This window comes from Lonchura striata, chromosome 29 (assembly GCF_050655825.1).
Source record: "Lonchura striata isolate lonStrDom1 chromosome 29, ASM5065582v1, whole genome shotgun sequence".
In the NCBI taxonomy this organism is placed as follows: Eukaryota; Metazoa; Chordata; class Aves; order Passeriformes; family Estrildidae; genus Lonchura; species Lonchura striata.
Window position 1 is genome coordinate 1,047,078 of NC_140731.1, and position 8,486 is coordinate 1,055,563.

An 8,486-nucleotide genomic window follows, 5' to 3' on the forward strand; every position below is an offset into this window, starting at 1 on the left:
GCCTCTTCCGGGCGCCCCGAGCGCGTCCGGGGCACGGCCGGCACGCACCATTCCAGCGCGGAGGGGGGTGCGGCCGCCGCGCCGCGCGGCTCCGCCAGAGGGCGCGGTGGCTGCAGCGGCGCGCGGGAAGCGGCGTCCCCCGCGGACGGAGTGGAAGGGGCCGTGAGCCGCCTTGTGGAGAATTCACGAATTTGGGTTTTTTGGGTGTTTTTTTGTTTTGTTTTGTTTTTTTGTTTGTTTGTTTGTTTGTTTTGTTTTGTTTTTTGTTTTTTCTTTTTTGGGTTTTGGTTGGTTGGTTGTTTTTTTTTTTTCCTAATTAAAGAGCTCATAATGCTTTATGCTTCCTGTGAAAAACGCTAATCGCTTGGTTTTTAAAATTTTTCAAAATTTAATAATAATATAATGGTTATAAAAATGGTATTACAATGAGAGTAATAAAATTTAGAGTTAGGACAATTACACGACAATAAAAAGCAAAGAATTACGGACGTCCAGATGCTCTCAGACACTAAGTCATGAAAAAACATACCTTGTGAACAAAGGAATAACCTTAAAAGCAACAGCCTGTTGCATATTCATATATCTCATACATGATGTACAAATTCCTTGCAAATTAAGAACTCTTCACAAGATACACGACTTGGTGCATTTCAACCCCCCCTCCCCACCCAGACCCATGGTAGCAGCAGGAATGATGCTCTGAGGGGAAAACACGCCTTGAAACCGCTTTGCTTTAGTGAAAAACCCACAAAATGTGTTACAGAGCATTGAGGTGTAATTTGCTGGTTTTGGTAAGAGAATTAAAACACTCTGGTGTGAGTGGAGGATGGAGATTCCAGCCCTCAGGTTGCCATGAATCAGTGCCCTGGGAGGGACAATTGTAAATGCAGGTGAACCCAATGGGAGGAAATGATGATGTCGGGCTCAATTCAGAAGGCTGAATTATTTCTTTATTATAACTATGCTAAAATACATCAATATACTATATAAAAGGAAGATACTAAAACTACAAACTACTTTCTCTAACACAACTGGTGACCCTCTCTCGAGTCCAGCCCCAGGTGGGTTGGATTGGCCACCAGGCTCAAACAATCCTCACCAGAATCCAATCAAGCAATCACCCCAGGTAAACAATTCTCCAAACACATTCCACACAGGAAAAACAAGGAGCAGAAATAGAAATTGTTTTCTCTTTCATTTCTCTCTGTGCACCTCTATGAAAATCCTGAGAGGGAGAGAAACGTGCTTGCCACAAGGGACCCCACCAACGCCATCACCTGCAATTAGGGCTGGGCAGATCCGCGTGGATAAGTCGGAGCCAGGGAATAATCAGGGTCCACTGAGGAGATTAAACACCGAGCACAAGCTGCCCTGCAAACACAGCCCAGCTGCCAGGCCCTTGGCTGTTCCCTGGGGAGCAGCTCCAAGACGTGGAGAAGTGAAAGAAAAAGAAACAGAAGTGAAATAAATAAAGTTGGAGCAGGAGAAACGGGAGGGGACGGCTCGCACACTGCAGAATTTTGGAATCCTCTCGCTGTCAAGAGGTGCCTGACCTCAGTCCCCAGGGACAGCACGGGAGCAGCCCCTGTCAGATCTGTGTTTGTCACATCAGACACTGGTCTCTGTTCCTGGGAGCGGGGACAGGAGCCAAGGGAGCAGCTCGAGCTGTGTCAGGGGGGGTTAGGTTGGGTATCAGGAGAGGTTCTTCCCCCTGAGGGGTGTCAGGCATTGAAAAGGTTCCCCAGGAATGGTCAGAGGCCCCCGAGGCTGCCAGAGCTCCAGGAGCGTTTCAACAACGCTCCCAGGCACAGGGTGGGATTGTTGGGGTGTCTGTGCAGGGCCAGCTGCCAGCCTGATGATCCCTGTGGGTCCCTTCCAGTTCGGGATATGCCATAATTCCATGATGTAGTGAGACCTCACAGGTCCATTGAGAGTGAGAACTTCTTCTTCTTCATCCCCTTCCCTGGTGAGAAGCCATCAGACTGAGCTCTTGTCCTCTCCGAAGCACTTTGCAACCATTAACTCCTTCATCCTCACACCCCTGGGAAGGGTAAGCATGGCCCTTGGCTCACAAACCTCCTGAGCCCCAAAGCTGCTCCTTCATTTTGAGTGTGCCCAAATGGATTTCCCAAAGCAACGGAGGGATTGCAGCATGGAACATTTCTTAGCCCCATTTCCAGACCTGCTGAGCACCTGAGATCCACAGGAGCTGAGGACTCCTGGAGCCAGGCTTTGCTGGGATGTAAATTACCACTAATGCTCAGATTGGCGCATTTCCCAGCAGTTCTTCTGCCCATTCCATGGAAACCCCCGGCTGGTAAAGGCTCAGAGTCAGCAGGACACTCCCAGCTCAGGAACACTCCCAGCCTCGCTGGCTGGGGTGGAAAACCAGGCCTGGTGCATAGAGTGAGAGAAGAATTCCTGCAGGGTGACAACAATTCCGTGTCAGCCAAGGGAGAAACATGGGAGTGACACCACCCAAGCCAGGACACGACCAGGTCCTGTTGTCACCTGCTGGGAGGTGAAACAACCAGTTCTCTGTTTGTACCCGGGCAGGTTCTTTGCTGTGAGTCAGCAGCTGTCACTGAGGCACGGGCAGCTCCCCCGAGCCCATCCAGGGCAGCCCAGCAGCTCCCAAAGCCTTCTCCCAGCAGCTGGGTTTGGAATAATCACGGCAGGAACAATCGTTCCTCCTGCCCAGGGTGTTCCAGAGCGAGCTGGTGGACACAAATGAGACAAATCCCAGGCTGAGAACAAGCAAAGGGAAGGAAAGAAGCTCCTTTCCTGCAGCAGCCCCCACCCAGCTCCATGAAATCAGAATATGGAGCCATTTCTTTCTTGTTATAGTCAGATTATCTGATGTGAGCCCATGCCAGTAAAAACTGGGATTTCCTGTCACCAACCTCTCTCTGCTCTATTGACTTTTCCTTGCTTCAGGCATACCTCATGGATTTATTCCTCATTCCCCAGCTGGATTCAAGGGCATCTCCCCTGCTCCTCTAGAGCAGGAGCATCCCAGCACTCAGGATGGGGCAGGAGGAATGTGAGGACCATGACACAGAGACCTGAGCAGCAACAGAGCCAGCAAGGACACCGCTGCTTTTGCAAGAGGAAACTCCACCTCAGGGGAGAGCAGAGGGCACCAGGAATTTGGCCTTAGGAAGCCAGGAGTGAATGTTAAAACCACAAGGAGAAGGAGGAGCAGTGCTAGGAGAGATTTATGGCTCCTGGGTGTGAGCTGGGACCTCCCACTGGCAGTCCTGAGGTCTGGGCTCTCCCTTGCAGTGCAAAGTGCTGCTCCTTCCACAACTGTGCTGAAATAAGGAGCCACCTTCCCTTTTCCTGGTGTTCCACTGTGTGGAATGGGTGCTCACTTCTGTCCCAGCTGAGTACAAAAACCAGAAGCAAGGCAGGGATTGTTTATTGCCCCTGACTCTGATGAGCTCCCTGCACAGCAGATTTATCTGCTGGTTACCTGAGGGGTCCAAGCCAGTCCCTGGCTCGGGGGTGATGTTCTGTCCCTGCTCCCCACATCTTGCCCAGTGCCTGCAGAGCTGATGCCAACATGGCTCAACCACCTCTCGGCCCCAGTGTTTTGTCCAGATGTGCTAAATTTGCTTCCCACACCTCTGCTGCCACCCCCACTATCAGCAGGGAATAAATATTTTTAGACACAGAATAAATGGTGAGCTGGCTTCGCTATCTCTGCCTCAGCTCCTGCTGCCTCCTGCCAGGCAGCCAGGGAGCTCCAGCACCGTGGCAGAGCCTGCAGGATTGCAGGGTGTTCCCACCACGGGGCTCTGCAGATGCTGCCAAGGCCTCCTTGGTGGCTCCGACACAAAAGGCTGGGCTCAGCAGCTGCTGGAAACATCTGGCTTTAATTCTTCCTTAAAGCCACGACTTTCATTTGGCCACCAAACCACCTCCCTTTCGTCTCTCCAGAGGACCAGCCCTGTGGCAGAGCTGACTCTGCCTGTCCTAACCTTGTGTTATCCTGCAGGAAAAAGGTCCCAGAAAATCCAGGGCTGTGCTCCTCACAGGGGAGAGATCTCGGAAGGGGCAGCAGCTCCCAGCTGACAGGTTCCTGCTCTTCTCTCTCCCTAGAGTTCCTTTAAAGTCATTTTTAGACACTCATTTCTCCATCAGCATGGTTCAAAGGGGCTCAGAGTCCAGCTTAGACCCGATTCCTAAATTCCCTGGGCTGAGAACGCAAACTGGAAGAATCAAGGGATGTGACATGTTGTGCTGAGCATGTCCTTGGGCTGGAGGGAGAAAGTCTGTCTGTTTAGAAATAAATCCCTTCAAGTGAGGGTGCTGGAGGTTTGTGGCTGGGGAGAGGGCTGGGAAAAGGCCTTGGCAGGATCAGAAACACCAGCAGTGGCAGTTTACTCAACAACACTTGGCTGATAATTCTGCTATCAATAAATGATTACCCGAGCAGGGAGAAGATGTTTTGAGCACTCAGGGTGTTTTTATGCAGCAGAAGAGGCCTGGAGTGAGAACTTTGGAGGTTTGGAGAGATCAGCTGCCATCACATGATCCCATGACGCCGGTAACCACAGCAAAGTTTTATCCAAAGCCAGGGAGGCTCTTGGCTCTGCTTCTGGGCCTGAGCTCAGCAGAGATTGTGCCATTGTATTTTCACAAATTCCCATCGGTGCTGAAGTAACCGATTGGCTTTTCCAGGCAAAACTGAGTCCTGCTGTGGGAGAGGTGCCTTGGGCAGCTCAGAGCCATCGTGAGTCTGATCCCAACATGCCAGGCAAGCTCCAGCTCCAGGGCAGCCAGCCCTGAGCAGTCCCTCTCCTGTGGCAGACTGGCTACACCCAGAGCCTTGGCAGGGCTGGAGTGTAGAAACTGGGCTATAATTTCAAATAAACCAGCTCTTCCCATCTGCCTCCTGCCCTGCTGCTGGGCCACCCTCTTCAAATGGCCACAGGGAAAAGGTTTTACCCTTTTATTTAACATGATCAAAGAAAAAAAAAATCCATGCAGGGGACAGCAGGACAACAAGAGGCTCACATGGATTCACAGCTGCCTGCCAGGAGCAGGGACCTGCTGTGGAGCACCAGCTTTGCACGGTGTGGGGGGATTTTTCTGTAGCTCAGGTGAGTCTTTTGGTACCCAGGATTTTCCCTGCTTGCTACATTGAATTCCAGGCAGGAAACCCTCCAGGGCATCCAGCCATCAGGAGCTGATCTCCAGAATAGATTCAGGAGAGCTCAGGTGTCCCTGCCCCACCTTCTCACGCTCCATCCAGCTCAGACTTCCAGGCAGGGAGGAGGAGCGGGTGAATCACCAGGAAAGGGCAGGAGCGGGAAGTGCAGCTGCCCCAGCAGGGCTCCTCCTGGACCTTGGACAGCTGGAGCTGCCCAGGAGTTAATGTTTAACTCCTCCAAAGGCTCTGGAGACACCAGGGACATCCTGCTTGGCCAGGAGCTGTCCCTCAGGGCTGCACTTGTGCCTCGAAGGCAGTTAAGTCAAAAGGCAAAAAAGTCCAAAGGGCTTCACCGTGTCTCGATAAGCACCAGAAAAGAGGTGGATAAATTACATTAATGGCATGAATTTGTTCATCTGGGCAGCCCTGCCCTAGGCACAGCAGTTCCCACACCATCAGTAAGGAAAAGGTCGTGAGTTGTTTGGATTTGTTGTTACCAAGGTTCTTGGCAAAGCCGCAGGACTTCCTGGTCTCTCTTCTTTCTCCATCTCTCATTCCTCTTCCCAGGGGCATTTAAATCCAAGCATGAGGTCATGGCTAAAAAGGAGCACATCGTGCCCCGGGGGCAGGGCAGGTCCCGGGATGTCAATCCCAGCTCAGTTACTCAACAGCAGTTTTGGATTCCTGTTCCTCACTTCACCCTTGTAAAGTGGGAATGGTGCTTCCTGAATTCCCAGCGCCGCCAGAGTCACGTCTGAGGGCTAATTAGGGAGCTCCAAAACCACTGGGTGAGAGATGGCTGTGAGATGCTCCCTTGCTGAGGACCAGGAACTCAGATTTTCCTGCTCCTCCAGCCAGGATGCCAAGGACAGCCAGGAGCTGCCAGGAAAGGACTCAGCAGTTCTGCCTCTGTCCCACAGGGAACACAATTCCTGCAGGGAATCCATCCACCCATCCTGCTCGTCCGTGGCCTCTGCAATAACCTGACATGAGGGGAAGGAATCAGTCGTGTTCAGCAGGTGGATCCAATGTCTCTCCCAGTCCCCAAGGATGAGGAAGAAAGGATTCTGTAACCCAAGAAGAAGCAGCAGCTCCAACTGTCCAGGAATAAAAGAGTCTCAGTGAGCAGCTCCTGGCTAAAGTTACCTGCAGGCAGAAAGGGGAGAGCTCAGCTGTGCCATCACAACCACAGGTGTGCAGCCCTGCCTTAGCAAAGCTGTGCCACAGGAGTTCCATGAGGTGATTTTCTGTTACCTAGGTTTTATCACAAAGCAAAAAGGGAATTTATAGACTGACAGAGTATGTTTGGAAATGGAAATAAAATTCCACTTTAATCACTGATTAAACAAACCAGTGGTGCTGTTGGGAGGGGTCACTTGGAGTTTACGGATTGGGTGGGGACCTCAAAACCAAAAAAAAAAAAATGTCATGAGGGTGTCCCAGGCTTTTCTGGGGGTTTCTTCAGCTGCTGCCTCACCCTGTCTGCTGGTGCTGGGCCTGGGCTATGGCAAGCTCAGGAGCCCCAACACTCAGAGTCAGTGCTGGCTCCTCGGGAAATGCTGCAATGCCCTGAGTGAGACCCGGGTGAAACATCAGAAAGGGAGAGGTAAAGACAGAAAACCTTTCTTTGGATTCTCCCCTCTGGTATAAACCTAGCAGAGCGATTCCATTCTACAGCTCCAAGAGTGACTGCAGATATCCCTGGAAAGCAAGAGGCACTACCAACAGATTAATAATTACACCTGGGGCTGTTTCCCAGAGGAGAATCGTTCCTATCTCATTGACCCATCAACCTGCAATTCACCACCTCTCACCAAAGCACCAGAAACCCCATTTTAGCTCAATGCTGAGCTCAGAGCCCTCAGCTGCAGCTGGGGAATGAGATCAGAGCTCAGAGCCCTCAGCAATGAGATCACAGCACTGCCACTGCCAGTTCTCTGCAGCCGAGGCTGCCGAGTCCCTTCCAGCTCAGGAGATTCAGGATTCTGTGCCACATTCCCTGCTCATCACACACCTGCCCAAACAGAATCTCCCGCTGCCACCCGAGGTGGGTCCCTGTGCTGGAGATGTCGTGGTCTGAGCCGGGAGGATGTTTGTAACACCCTAAATTAAACCTCGGAAACCTCTCACACAATTAATTAAGGCAAGGCAGCACCTCCCGAGTGCTGCTCTCTTCCTCCTCGTGCCCATGGCGTGGCTCTGTGAGTGCCTCACGTTCTGGCATGGCCTCATTTGGGCACCATCCCACAGCAGATCCCTCCGGCACATGGAGCTCTCACAGAGCCAGCACGGGCACAGAGGCTGAGGCTTTACTCCGTCTTTGGTGCTCAGTCTGGTTTTTTATCCATGTTATTCTTCCTCCCTGATTCCAATCAGCAGTCTGTGGGCTGCTGTAATGCAAGCAGTGAGATGCGTTCTTTTATCCTTGATATTTGGATAGTCAAACTACCAGGTGCTGCTGCAGTGCATCCTGTATTCCCAACATTTCCAAAGAACTACTCCATCCTACGTAACCTAAAAATTCTCCCTCTATATCCATTTCTCATTTTGGAATACTGAAGTTTCCCATAAAACCCTGAGTCAAAGCACATCACTGCAGCATTCCAGATGAGGCTGCACACAGGAAAAGCAGGGATGGTTTGCCAAAAGAGCCTCAGCATTGATATCAGGTATCATTTGAGGTGCCCCGTGGTGCTCCTGTCACCAGAAAAAGTGGGGATGCCAGTCCAGAAGTGCTCCTGTGCTGTACTGGCCAACCGTGTGCTGATCCATGGAATCCTGGAATATTTTGGGCTGGAAAGGACCTCAAAGCCCATCTCATTCCAGCCCTGCAGAGGCAGGGACACCTTCCACTAGCCCAGGTTGCTCCAAGGCCAGGTTGGATGGACCTGCCTTCATCCCACCAGCATCCAAACAATGTGGATTTTCTGGGCTGTAATTCAGACTTTTTACTGGAATGACTAAATTTCACATGCCAGTGCTGAGACTGTCATATAAGTAGCACCAACATATTAATTTAATTAGCCACTTCCTGTCCTAATGGCCACTGCTCTGCAAGCAGCTCCAGAGGAATTTGGGACAGCCCAGAATTTGGGACAACATCAACATCCAAGACCTGCAGCTGGGGAAGGAGCTGGAGCACCAAATACATATAATTTTTTTTTTTTTTTAACTCGGGGATTTGGTACTTGACACATTAGGAAGATTAACAAGGAAAGGAATAGAAACTCCTAAAGAAACACAATGAATTGTTCAGACAAATCCCTCGAGGAAGTGCAGGACGGGCCAGGAGCAGCACGGGGGTCCTGCTAAGGAGCACAGGGATGTT

General features: G+C 51.2%; 1 long non-coding RNA gene across 1 annotated transcript in view; it reads right to left on the bottom strand.

The window, feature by feature from the left end:
• Positions 1-109: 109 nt before the first annotated feature.
• The window catches only part of LOC146765001 (uncharacterized), a 34,142-nt gene continuing 25,765 nt past the window's right edge, over positions 110-8,486 (bottom strand). The window contains exon 4 of the long non-coding RNA XR_014950383.1: positions 110-6,304. This is a non-coding gene — a long non-coding RNA (uncharacterized LOC146765001). The remainder of the gene's footprint in view (positions 6,305-8,486) is intronic.